The following is a 14,443-nucleotide window of genomic DNA, read 5'->3' on the forward strand; positions in this document are numbered from 1 at the left end:
GAGTGAAAGAGAGAGTGAAAGAGAGAGTGAAAGAGAGAGAGAGAGAGAGAGAGAGAGAGAGAGAGAGAGAGAGAGAGAGATTGATCTGAGAAACATGCCAGGAATATGAATAGGATCTCTGGTCTTCTCTACCCTTCTCGAGGTGAAGAGCCGTCCTGCATCATCAATCCCTCATCCGGAGAGAAACACTCCATACCTGATGCTCCTCAGAAAGCCAGAGGGAACACAAAAACAAAAGCCTACCTAATTCACTCGTTCTCTTCATTTCAGAAACATTGAAATTGTTATTTCTTTGTGTTTTTGTGTTATTTTTAAAGTATTTCAGCTGAACGTTTGGAGAAACGAAGTGTCCGGATGCTGACAGTGTGTTAAGCTGAAACCATCTGGACATGCTAAGTGGAACATCTGGACAGTTATAGATTTGTTTGGTCAAATGGAATCTTCAGACCAATTTTGTTGCATAAAACAAAAGGAACATGTATGTGTGTCTCAAAAAATCGTTTCACAGCCGCTGTCAGTACTCTCATGTCCAGGCAGTGACTGGGTTTTAAGTAAAGATTAGCTGTTTGACTCATTCATTTAAAATGCTGATTCAACGTGCGCTAACTACCCGTGTGTTCAACGCTCTGAACTCACACCTGAACTTCCAGCCAATCACAATCCACTATTCACACCAACTGTGGGATGGAAGCTGTTGTTTGTCAGCAGTGGTTGACCATCATGCAATAACGTCAGCATTTTCACCTCCTTAGATTGGATGGTCAGAGAGCGCACTAGTCAGAGCTCACATACCGCATCTGTAGGAAACTGCACAAGCTCAAATATACTCATGTGGATTAAACAGCTATTTTTTCATTCCACAATGACTGCCAAAGGAGAAGAAATCGATGTGGGTGCAGATACACTTACAGGGACATTTACATTTATGTAGAAAGAAAACACATAATTTGCCTTCATTTTAAATCCCCAGGAAAAAAACTTGAAAAAAATGCCCAAATTGCATCATGTGATGAGGTGAATATGGATGCTTGTGCTGGAGATGATGAATGTGGAGGTGCAGTTGTGGCTCCAGTGAAAGGAGACGTGTTGGATTGTGTTCATTGGGTTTGTTGCTTTAGTGATGACGTTTATTCTCACTGTATGAGATCATGTGTGTGATGCAGCGCTCTGTTCTACTGCACTTCTCTATTATATTAATGGTTTCTACAGACGTGGCTTCCTAATGATGGGATTGAGGAAGAGGTGAACTAATGCAGGGGATGACATTTTTTTCTGCCTTTGATAGTAAAAAATGTCAATGTCGGCGGGGCATAAGTAATGATAAGCGACCGACAATTATCACATGAGTTTGAAGCTGTTTACGTTTTATTAATGATCAGTTTCTTTTAGCGAAGCAGCCTAAAAGAAAGATCTCTCATCACTCCTGTTTCATAAGATCAGTGTCAAAAGTGAGGAGTGTTTTACAAAATGAACTGACACGTGTTTATGTCTCATTTATTAATATGCATCAGAGTGAGAGTGAGCGAGAGAGAGAGAGAGAGAGAGAGAGAGAGAGAGAGAGAGAGAGTGAGATCAGAGACAGGATCTGATCTCTTTCACTTTGCTGTCATCCATTAACCACAACAGATGTTCATTACTCAGGTTTACTCAGCAACCCGACCACACAGAGGCTAGTTGACAGGTGTGTGTGTGTGTGTGTGTGTGTGTGTGTGTGTGTGTGTGTGTGTGTGTGTGTGTGTGAGAAAAAGAGACAATAGCAGAGCTCTTTTTCCAAACATCTCCTCATTGTTTCCATTTTCTGAACGCTAAACATGTCGATCATTGATCATCTCGCACCCACATGCTGCCATCAGCACCTTCCATCTGCCTCAAAATTAAAAACAGAGACTGATCCACAGATGAGTGTCGCCGGCCCCGTCCTCGTCCCCCCACTGTTGCTGGCGCCCACTGCGCGCGTGTTTGTGTGTGTGTGTGTGTGTGTGTGTGCGTGTGTGTGTGTGTGTGTTTGCACCTCACACTGACGCTGCCATCTGCTGAATGTCACCTTGGCTTCAGCTTCCTTCACCAGGCAAAGGGCCAGACAGCACACACCCAAATCCTCACCCTGTAACACACACACACACACACACACACACACACACACACACAGACATGAAGGGAATCTGATCAGACAGAATGTGTTGATTCGTTTTGTGGAGCAGCAGCTCTGCTAATAAAACAGGTTCATACGAACACACTCAATCTGATATTATAATGTTTCTATGGCAACCGTTAAGACATTTATGGAAGGAGTCTCCAGTGCCAGAGCTTTGTGACAGTCATTGGTAAAGCTGTACATTACTGACATTGTCACTTTTTTTTTCATGTCATTGTTTAAGCTACTGCTTATAGCTCCAGTGATTTGACAACGATAAATGTAACTATAAACAGATAAAAAGTCGCATATTCAGATACGAGGTGAAATAAAAAGGTTTCGAGAATAATGGTGGAACTGGTGCTAATCTGACCCATGCGTTACCAAGTTAGAACATGACGAGAACAAGAGCAAACATGAAATTCTGCATGAAACGGCAAATCTGCTACAAAGATGTTTGATGTGACGTACGTTTGACATGTGGCGACGCTGCAATGAGTCATTCGAGCGGAACATCACTGGAAGATGACGAGAGATCAGGAAGACCTTCGACTAGCTCGACCCCCGAGAATGTCAGAACTGTTCAGCAAAATCCAAGTTTTTACCTCCGCACACACACTACTCTTCAGATTTGGCTTCTGCGGACTTCACTCTCTTCCTAAAGATGAAGATCCAGCTCAAAGGTCACTTTTTTGACACCACTGTAAAGATCCAGCATGAATTGAGATATAATTGGGAGTGGGGCCAGGGGAAGGGCTTAGGGATGTGTCTTCCTATCAGACAGCTGTCACTTCTCTTTCCATCTCTCTTTCTCTCTCTCTTTCTATTATTGATGGTAAGATTCGGTGACTTACATCGTTGCATCATTTAAAAAAACTTTTTTATTTAAACATTTTTCTAGCAACAGCTTTTGCAGATCGAGATCGAGAAGAGCAGTTATTACTGTATAGTGTATGCTGTATAGAATTAAACCTTCTGGGGGAGTGGTAGCTCAGTGGTTAAGGCGCTGGTTTACTGATTAGAAGGTCGGGGTTTAAGCCCTGGTATCACCAAGCTGCCACTCTTGGGCCCCTAACACGATCCTGCGCTCTGACCCCAGCTTATAAACAAGCTGAGATATGCGAAGAAAAGAATTTCACTGTGCTGTAACGTATATGTGACAAATTAAAGCTATATTATAAACTATTCTATTACTGAGTTTGCATCAAGTTGTTTCTCGGGCATACGCCACAGTGCTGGAGGTGAGTGACATCATCGGTAGCTTAATGAAAGACTGTGGAGGATTGTGGGTAAATAAATAATGCTTGGTAAGCTGGGATGGGGAGGATGGGAGGATGCTTCTTCCTCGCTGTGGTGTTTATTCCACTGCACATTTAATGTTGCTCCTGCTGACTCTATCAAGAAAAAGAGAGAGAAAGAGGGAGCGAGAGAGAGAGAGAGAGAGAGAGAGAGAGAGAGAGGAGAGAGAGAGAGAGAGAGAAAGGTATATATTGAAAGAGAGTAAGAGAGACAGAGCTGTTTATGTTCTGATGGGTCTCAGGGAGTACAGTGTGTTCCCAGTCCAGAAGAAACGCCCTACAGGGAAAGATGACCTGATTGTCAAAGCTCAGATGTCTAAAGTAAAGCAGAGAGTGCTGCACTTTATAACACACACACACACACACACACATACACACACACACACACACACACACACACAAATATCATTTGTCTTACACCTACAACAATTTTTCATATTTTAATCTTTATGTAATGAACAAACCTAAGTGTTTCATGCCTTGTTTGGGAAATGAATGAGTGATGAAGTGGAGTTAATGTTACTGTAAACATCACAGTTGATTATTTTCCTATCATGGCATGTCCCCTAATGACTTCAACATTTTAAGAATGGTGTCCTGATGATGATCATTCCTCTGTCCTGATGATGTTAGGAAACATTGGCTCAAACTTTATATCTGCCAGGGACGAAGCACTGACACTGGAGACTCCTTCCTGTGAACAAGCTGTTACTATAGAAACCATATGGTATTAGAAGTTTTGCAGCAGTTTGTGCAGCAAGATATCACTTCAGAGCTGCTCATTTGCATATTCATGCATATTTGTGAATTATTTTTATATAGTACAGGTTTACCATATGAGACCTTTCTTTTCTTTTGTAATGCAAACCCTGTTGCTGAGGTCTGGATTGATTATGTTTTGAAATTCGATTTATTTGAAAAAATCATAAAAATGATTATAAACAAAACAAATCCAAGCTCAGGTTCCAGCGAGAAGCAGAGCAGACGGTGGAGTGAGACGAGGATGAGGAGGTGGGCGGGGTTTCGTCTAATCACATTATCCGGGTGTAGATTGAGAGCCACTAATATATGCATTTATGCAAGAACATGCACAGTTCTATTAAATTATATGTCACGTCTAATAGAGATGACTGGGGACTTATTAGTGCCTCATGAGGGGAGGAAACCTGTCTGATAGATACTTTCATTTCGAAAGAGATCCAGCTGTGTGTGTGTGTGTGTGTGTGTGTGTGTGTGTGTGTGTGTGTGGTTGGGGGGGGTGTTAAATGAATGGTGTTAGTGTCCTCTTGTAAGCATAAACTGTCCACCAATTTCCTTTACCCAAGTACTTTATCATTGTGCATAAAAATTTGCTTCCTGTTTGTGGTGTGTGTTGCACAACATGCAGCACGAGCATTCCCTGATATATGTGTGTGTGTGTGTGTGTGTGTGTGTGTGTGTGTGTGTGTGTGAGTCAGTGATATGTAGTGTTACAGGACTGGCCGGCTTGCTCACATTCCAGTTTATTCGTGGCTGTAGGTCTCCACGTCCCTTCACTTAGTAGGCATCATCTTGACGTGTGTTTAATCCGCATCCTCCACTTTCTCTCCGCCGCAGCCGCAGAGCTCTGCGTCTCCATCCCGTGGTTTTGTGTTCATTTCACGCGTACCTGCTTCTGTAAACTAATCAGCAGAAGCTCTTGATTAAATGAAGGTGTGAGGAATGAATGCGTAATCATCTCCTCGCTGAGTCAGAATATTGAAAGATGGAACACTCCTGCTGTCTCGTGCTCTTGTAGGAAAATCATCCACAAGCAAGTCGTTATAAATTCCAGAGCTGTCATTAAAATGTGAACATCTCGATGTGGGTGTTATTCGGCCAGACGCCGCAGAACGTGTGCAGGTTGTCAGCAGGTATCTTTTGGTTTGTTAGCTGAGAATATATTCGGAGAATGTTTTTATTGAGCAGTTATAAACGCTTCAGCAACGATGCAGAAACGAAATCTTTAGAGACAAATTTATACAAATGTATTTGTTGTGATTGGTTGTAAGGAACAGTAACGATCACCAATTGGTCCTAAGGAACAATAACGATTAGTGATTAGTCGTTGGGTACATTGATGATCAGTGATTGGTCGTAAGGAACAATAATGATCAGTGATTGGTCATAAGGAACAATAATGATCAGTGATTGGTCATAAGGAACAATAATGATCAGTGATTGGTCGTGGGGAACAATAATGATCAGTGATTGGTCATAAGGAACAATAATGATCAGTGATTGGTCATAAGGAACAATAATGATCAGTGATTGGTCGTGGGGAACAATAATGATCAGTGATTGGTCGTGGGGAACAATAATGATCAGTGATTGGTCGTGGGGAACAATAATGATCAGTGATTGGTCATAAGGAACAATAATGATCAGTGATTGGTCGTGGGGAACAATAATGATCAGTGATTGGTCATAAGGAACAATAATGATCAGTGATTGGTCATAAGGAACAATAATGATCAGTGATTGGTCGTGGGGAACAATAATGATCAGTGATTGGTCGTGGGGAACAATAATGATCAGTGATTGGTCATAAGGAACAATAATGATCAGTGATTGGTCGTGAGGAACAATAGTGATCAGTGATTGGCTTTAGGGAAATATTATGATCAGTGATTGGTTTACTATTAATCAGTGATTGTTTAGGGATCGAACGTAATCACTGGTGGTAATTAGAATAAAAATAAATCATCTAATGAAGGTTGATTATTGCATTAATATGGTGGCAGTGTGGTACTGAACCCGATACTAACCGGACACAATGTTCCGATAAACTTAAACTACACGAGAAGACTGTAGCGCAGTCAAGCAGGTGCGCCGCGCTGACCAATCAGAGAAGGCGTGGGAAGTCACGTGAGCGGCACCGTGGTCGAAATGCAGGCAGCGTTCGGGACTCTGGAGAGCGGAGAGGCGGTGTGTGTGTGTGTGTGTGTGTGTGTGTGAGCGGGACAAGGAGCAGAGCGGAGAGGCGGTGTGTGTAAGAGTGTGTGTGAGGAGTGTGTGTAAGCGAGACACGGAGCAGAGCGGAAGGAAAACACAGGAATCGGATGGTTATTTGCGCTCGGGGACGGAACGCAACTCGCTCCAGGTACGCTAGGTGTGTGTGTGTGTGTGTGTGTGTGTGTGTGTGTGTGTGATTTATTTTCGCTGCGATGAACCCAGGAGCGCATTCTGGTGTCTGAGCTCCGGACGGCATCGCGGTGAAGCATGTAGTTCATCCCCGCGCTGTTCAGGGTTTCCTCGGCAGATTCCACGGTTTCCTCCACGGGGCATCTTCTCGCTGAGGTGCTGTTTATTGCGGTAGAGTCTCTTCTCCCATTCCATTTCTCCTGAATTGGTTGCACCGCAGGATCTGTGTGAATAATGTATTATGTATGATGGCTTTAGAGCACCACCAGCGGTCTGAACTTCAGCATTTCAACCACCATTTTAAACAGAAAAACACAAACTTCACATTATGGGTTCTTCTCTGTCGACCATGATGACACCTCGCGGTTCTCATATCTAATCCCGAGAACATGGATCTAACTGTAATGAGAGACAAGCGCAGAGCTGTACCGGAGAGGGTCGATTCTCGAGGGGGTTCTCGGATGGGGTTCTCATGAAGCTTCTCGGACTGGGTCTCGGAGGGGGTTCTCAGGGAGCTTCTCGGACTGGTTCTCGGAGGGGGTTCTCAGGGAGCTTCTCGGACTGGTTCTCGGAGGGGGTTCTCATGGAGCTTCTCGGACTGGATCTCGGAGGGTGTTCTCAGATTAGTTCTCAAAACAGATCTCGGATAAGGTTTTCGAAGGGGTTATCGGATGGGTTTTTTAGGAAGGTGTTCTCAGACGGGTTTTCAGAGCAGATCTCGGGTGAGTTTCTCGGATGGGGTTCTTAGACGAGTTCTCGGAGCGGATATCAGGTAGGGTTCTTGGAGGGCTTCTATGAGAGGTTTCTAGACGGGTTCTCGGAAGGCTTCTTGTGTGGAATCTCGAATGGGTTACTCGGATGGGGTTCTCAGACGAGTTCTCAGAGCGGATCTCGGATGGGTTCTCGGAGGGCTTTTAGGAGCGGTTCCTTGACGGGTTCTCGGAGGGATTGTCGAGGATCTCGGGTGGGTTCTCAGACTAGTTCTTGGAAGGGGTTTCGGAAGGGGTTGCGGATGCTAGCTCAATACCCATGCTGCTGATGTTGTGTTTTTTTTTTACACGCAGAACGTGAGGGGGGTTTCTCCTGCGCATGCGCGTTGCTTCGCGGCGCTCGAGCCTCCCCGCGCGTGCGGGGTGTTTTAAATCCGCGCACGCACTCGACAAGGTGCGCGTGTCAGAGAACGCGCGCGGAGTCAGTCAGCGCTTCTCTGCTCATATATTTATATGAATGTTTAATTTTCGAGAAGAAGAAGAAGCTGCAACAAAAGGTATATTTATTCTGTTTGTTCGTTTACTTAAGGACCGAAATGTCATCACGTGTTGCAGAGTAACTTTACTGATATGGCGGTGAATTGAGAATATAAAGTCGGTTAGCAGTGAAATGAATGTCTGAGGTAAAAAATTCGGATCGCAGTATATCGACTGTCACTTCGACTGTCAGCGGTTTTGATTTGTTGCTTTTGGTTTCGTTATTAGTTGTTTGACTCGTGTTTGTGTGATAAAATCATTAAAATGTGGTGTTTTTTCCCTCAGGTTATTATTATTAAGCTAACCGCTACTGACCGTTGGGCTTTAATTTGCTTGTCGCGCGACTGTTTTTTTTGTGGCTGGTATGACGTCACGGGATGATCAGGCAGGTGTCCTCGGCTCCACTTCCGCAGTTTCCGCGAGTGTAAACAATGCTGTTGTTTTATTCATTAACTGATTGATTGATGTGATCAGATCATTTTCTTCGTACTGTTTATAACCATTTGAGCGGCATTGTGTCTCCTCCTCGCTACGCGCGTGCTTGTATTTGTATATCCTGTTTCCTAACACGGAAATGATCCTGCCAGGTGTCTTTACAATCCCCGTGTGACTCTTTTTTTCTCATTATTTGTTTTTTTTAATTTTATTTTGACTGCTTGACACGTGTTGCTTGTTTGGAAAGTTTGTTTCTATATCCTAGATATTGAAAAAAAAATAAACAGCGTCACAATTCTGTAATACAGTGGTGTGAAAAAGTGTTTGCCCCCTTCCTGATTTCTTATTTATTTGCATGTTTTTACACTTTAATGTTTCAGATCATCAAACTAATTTAAATATTAGTAAAAGATGACACGTGAACACAACATGCAGTTTTTAAATTAATGTTTTTATTATTGAGGGAAAACAAAATCCAAAACTCTATGTGTGAAAAAGTGTTTGCCCCCTAAACCTAATAACTGCTTGGGCTGCCCTCAGCAGTGACGACTGCGATCAAGCGTTTGTGAAAACTTGCCCTGAGTCTGTTTCAGCGCTGTGAAGGAAGTTTGGTCACTCATCTGAACAGAATTGTTGTAATTCAGCCACATTGGAGGGTTTTTGAGCACGAACCGCCTTTTTAAGGTCATGCCACAGCATCTCAATAGGATTCAGGTCAGAACTTTAATTAGGCCACTCCAAAGTCTTCATTTAGTTTTTCTTCAGCCATTCAGAGGTGGACTTGCTGGTGTGTTTTGGATCATTGTCCTGCTGCAGAACCCAAGTCTGCTTTAGCTTGAGGTCACAAACAGATTCAGGATCTTTTGGTAAACAGCAGAATTCCAGGTCCTGAAGCAGCAAAACAGCCCCAGACCATCACACTACCACCACCATATTTTACTGTTGGTATGATGTTCTTTTTCTGAAATGCGCTGTTACCTTTACGCCAGACATAATGGAACACACACCTTCCAAAAAGTAAATTTTTTGTCTCGTTAGTCCACAGAGTATTTTCCCAAGAGTCTTGGGGATCATCAAGATCTTTTTTGGCAAAACTGAGATAAGCCTTAATGTTCTTTTTGCTCAGCAGCGGTTTTGGTCTTGCAACTCCGCCATGCAGACCATTTTTGCTGAGTCTCTTTTTTATGGTGGAGTCATGAATACTGACCTTCACTGAGGCAAGTGAGGCCTGCAGTTCTTTGGATGTTGTTGTGGGGTCTTGGATGAGTGGTCGCTGTGCTCTTGGGGTAATTTTGGTCGGTCGGCCACTCCTGGGAAGGTTCTTCACTGTTTCATGTTTTTGCTATTTGTGAATAATTTCTCTCACTGTGGTTCTCTGGAGTCCCAAAGCTTTATAAACGGCTTTATAACCTTTTCCAGACTGATGGATCTCAATTACTTTCTTTCTCATTTGTTTCTGAATTTCTTTGGATCTCAGCATGCTGTCTAGCTTTTGGGGATCTTTTGGTCTACTTTACTTTGTCACGCTGGTCCTATTTAAGAGATTTCTTGATGGTGAACAGGTGTGGCAGTAATCAGGCCTGGGTGTGGCGAGAAAAATTCAACTCAGGTGTGATAAACCACAGTTTTAACAAGGGGGCAAACACTTTTTCACACAGGGCCATGTAGTTTTGGATTTTGTTTTCGCTCAATAATAAAAACCTTCATTTAAAAACTGCATGTTGTTTTCAGTTGTATTATCTTTCATTAATATTTAAATTAGTTTGATGATCTGAAACATTAAAGTGTGTCAAACATGGGAAAAAAAGATATCAGGAAGGGGGCAAACACTTTTTCACATCACTGTAAATGTAAATTCTAATGCTGTGTGGTTTTATTGTTTTTTACTTGCATGTTTTTCATACCAACGCTGTAATGTATTGTGTGAGGTTACAGATCATTGGTGGTGAAATTTGACACTTTTTTAAACTTGGATTTCCTCTTTTTGTGTTGTCTGTGTTTGGTCTGCGTTACGAAACAAGCTCGATAGTGAGCTTCTGTTTAGTCTCTCTTTATCTATTTCTGCATCTGTTTCTTTCTGGCATTTCTTCCTTTTCTCTATTATTACAGCTTTGTCTCTGACCCCCCATTCTCTCTTTCTCTGTCACTGTAACACCTATCTTTTTTTCTTTTCTCTCTGTTTGCAAAAAATTTACTATGCTCCTCTGGTCTCTTCTACTTCTGTCCCCCTCCTACTCTCTCTCTCTCTCTCTCTCTCTCTCTGTGCCTGGAATTCATCCAGTGCAAGCAGCAACATCCTCAACATTTCAACCTGAGGATACACAATCTGCCCACAGGCTATTTCCAGTTCACGTGCCAAACAAATTCTTGAACAGTTCAAACAGAGAGAGAGGGAAAAAGACAGAAAGGATATATATATATATATATATATATATATATATATATATATATATATATATATATATATATATATATGAGAGAGAGAGAGAGATCCACATGGATTCTACTGCAGTTGGAAACGTTTCTTCCTAATTTGTTTCACTAAGGCAGTGTAGTCTGCTTGCTTTTGCGCTTGTCTTTCTGAGCTTCTGCTTAAGCATATTTAATGTTCCGCGGTTGGGTTGAGAGGCAAAGATCAATAAAAAGCCTCGGCTCAAGGTTCAGCTCAGATGTCCTTTTTTCTATTATGTCAGTGCAAGAAGGATCTGGATCAGCATAGTATAAACTGCCAAGGTCAAAAGGTCAAAGGTCAGAGGCCTTGTTCTCCCCAGTTATCTTTTTCTTCATCCGATGCTGCAACCTCCAGTACCGATTAGCGCATTAAATCCGAGATGCACAATTTCCTCGGATCAAAGCTCGCAGACCGCGTTCCCGTTCCAGTGCCACCAGGATTCCGATGTGTCCGCAGGGTTTATCATAATGTGATAAACGCAACTAATTTGTAGCAGTAAAATGATGATGATTCCCAGCATTAACATGTTTTTGCAGATCCAGTGGTCCAATTACAAATCCAATTTTAACAAGCGCTTCTAAATGCACTCGTACATCGTCTTAATTATTTTTAGTGCTGCTGATGGATTCTGTTTCAGAGCAATTTTCTGACATTGCGCACAGACACACACACATACACACATACACAGGGGCGTACAGATAAAGAGATGTATTTTTAGTAATACGACAGCACAGATTTATGTCATTTTATCAGTTGAGTGTTTGAAGAGGTCTCTATCTATTCCTTCTCTCTCCCTCTCTCTCTCCCACCCCCTGCTGATCAGTGCTATTCCTGGATCTCTCCTGAAGCTGATGAAGAAAGTAAAGCCAGCAGCAGGAGTAGGTTTTTTTTTACTCCACTTCCTGCTGCAGCACTATCAGTTTATGTTTTGATTGAACTGATAATTTTATCACAATATACATTAACCAATTGTATGTGTACGTAAATAAGTTTCTCAGGCGACGCGAGAGATTTGAGTTTTGTCTTTTTTTTTTTATTTAATAAACGATAATTGAATTGAAAACCTCTGAAGCTCTAGTGCTCGTAAAACAGTCTGCAAACAGGCAGCATCATTTTAAATAGTACACATGGTAGAGTGACAGATATATCTGAAATGCCCTACATAAGTGCATTGTGTATGTTTGAAGATTGCGGTATAGCTCGTAACCACTGCAACATGCCACTTTGGTGTGTTAGTGCGTTATTGTGTTATTGTACGCATGACTGTGGCCCTGTTCAAACTGAATTATAAACCAAAATGCCGTCATGGTGTCATTTGCTATTTTACAAGACTGCTACTTCGAATTTTATTTTTGTCTGTGTGCTACAACTTGTAGAGAGAAATGTTTCAGTTTTCTTCAAACTCGAATCATACATACGCCCGTGATTTAATATGTGGATGTCTGCTCACGCTGGGAAAGAAAGTATGACCGCTTGCTGTGTTTAATCTCGTAGCTTTTAATGTATCGGCAAAAGAAAAGGATTTTGGGTTGTTGCCTCACTTCTCTACCTATTTAGTGCCTCAACAGTTGGATGTTATGTTGTAAAAGGAACGTGATCACAGAACATTGTGGCACAAACATCCAGGTATATAGGAAATACACTTTCCAGAATTTCCCTGCTCCTGTTGTTGTTTAGCTGTGATCTCAATGCAGGAGCTTCATTAAAGACTTCCCACTGAAAAACTAATCTGATCCAAAGAGAGCAGGTTCCTACAGTATTTACAGTAATATACTCCTTGTTCTCTGGGTCTCAGATCTGCACAGCCATGGGCATCGCACAACCGTTTATGGTGTGGTTGGATTTTACTCGCAGTAGTCTGGGGGATATTTAGCACTAGGGGAGGAGAACCTGTGTCTGAAACAGCTCCTGGTATAGACTTGTAAAGTCGAAGCGCACACAGAAGGTACAGTGAGCGGGTAACCGTGCCAGGCTCAATATAAAGAGTTCAGTCAAGTAGCTAAGAGGAATTAAAAAACGTCTGGTCGTGTTTGTATTGGGTCCATTCACTCCGATGACAAGGGCAGCTTTGTTCTCAGGAAGGGAAGCGACCTCCCGGAGACCCCTCTGTGCCGAACAGCGCCGCCGCCTCATTCGAGAGAGCCACGGTTCAAGTGCACTCTCAGATACACTGAAGGTAAAAGAGTTGCGCGTCTCTGAGTGTGTGGTTCTGTTCTGTATCAGCAGTGTGTGTGTAAATAGAAGCCTGACAGCAAAGTAGGAGCAGCGGAAATGCATCCAGAGATGAGAAACTGGATCTAGAGCAGACACAGGGTATGGATGGCCTTGTAAGGTATTTGAGACTTCAGAGACAGGGACAGAGCAGATCCTCGTGCACCTCTCTCTCTCTCTCTCTCTCTCTCTCTCTCTCTCTCTCTCTCTGTCTCTCTCTCTCACATACACACACACAGAATGCACGGAAACGGTAGCATGTCTAAACATCAGGAATTACAAATTGCCTTCCGAGTGCATGGATGAAAGAGAAGCAATCACGCACACACAGTACATGGCGTACTCACACGCTTGGCTGGTAGATAGAATTGTTTGAATATGTGTGCTTGCTTTTTTGTTTTGTTTTTGAAGGGGTGTGGTGTGTGAAAACATTTTTGTCACTAAACATGTTTTGGACTTCTGCTGCAGCGACACTAAGAAAACGTGAGAATTGCACCAAGTTTAGTTGTGAATATTATTTACACCCTTTTGAAAAAAGTGACTCCGGATGTACATTTGCATATTATTTGCATATTTGAATGTGTTCAAGCCAGTAAGCATCGAGCATTCAAGAAGCACAAATTAAGAGTTTCAATTAACAGTTTCTTCAAGGGCTGACTTTTTTATCTGACTCAGCATTTTACACTCTTTACCCTGTTTACCCTGAATTCACGTCTTATTAACAAATGCAACTGATGATAAAGTAATCACTTGATGAAATCTTCATGGTGTTTTAGTAGAAACAGTAGTCACACAGGAAAGATTATTCAATCTTTTACTACGGTTATCGGGGTGATGGCGGTGAAATGGTGGATCGGATAGTGCAGAAAAAATATGTGAATTGGAGAAATGTTTACATATAAGGAAACTTGTATTGATTATTTATTGAGTGTATTTTAAAAAAATGATCAGATTTAAAACTACTAAGCTTTAAAATAATTTCTTAAAGAATGAACATCGGTTTGGGAAGCGATATCTGCTGATGCTCATCGTATAACTGTTCTTTCTCGATGCATTTTAAAACCTCTGTCAATGAGTCCGTCCCCCCATATTTAATGTACAGAAACACGTGATCATTTACAGCTGATTATTTCAATGTCGATGTCACATAAAAAAAAAACACCGCCACATGTGTTAGATGGGCTGTGAATGTGCATGTTTTAAAGTCACAGAAGCTAGCGGTCGCTAATTAAACAGTGCTCTTCAAAAAAGCATTGATTTGCTTTTGGGCTGATTTTCACTCCTGGAAGCCACTAAACGTTCCTCACCGATTTAGTGACCTGAATGAATTCTTGAGTCTTTTTCTCACTTTATTAGTGGTAAACCACACCAGAAACTTCAAACCATTGACTGTTTTTGATATTGACGGATGTACGCAGCACCGGCTTTAGTAAACTCCCAACACTGACAAAGAGGCACATGCAAAAAATCTCATCATGAGTTTATAAAAGGTTTGTGAAAAACA

The 14,443-nt window shown here is 42.1% G+C and overlaps 1 protein-coding gene across 7 annotated transcripts in view; it reads left to right on the forward strand.

The window, feature by feature from the left end:
- The first annotated feature begins 6,361 nt into the window (after nucleotides 1-6,361).
- The window catches only part of LOC124393153 (spermatid perinuclear RNA binding protein), a 76,119-nt gene continuing 68,037 nt past the window's right edge, over nucleotides 6,362-14,443 (forward strand). The window contains exon 1 of one of the 7 annotated variants that reach the window (XM_046860629.1): nucleotides 6,362-6,553. The gene's annotated coding sequence lies outside the window, so the exon portion shown is untranslated. Of the gene's footprint in view, nucleotides 6,554-6,637; nucleotides 6,766-7,727; nucleotides 7,862-12,881; nucleotides 12,905-14,443 lie in introns of those variants that run through there. The other 6 variants (XM_046860621.1, XM_046860630.1, XM_046860626.1 and 3 more) reach the window with 6 other exon arrangements.

The sequence above is a fragment of the Silurus meridionalis genome, chromosome 11 (assembly GCF_014805685.1).
Source record: "Silurus meridionalis isolate SWU-2019-XX chromosome 11, ASM1480568v1, whole genome shotgun sequence".
Taxonomy (NCBI): Eukaryota; Metazoa; Chordata; class Actinopteri; order Siluriformes; family Siluridae; genus Silurus; species Silurus meridionalis.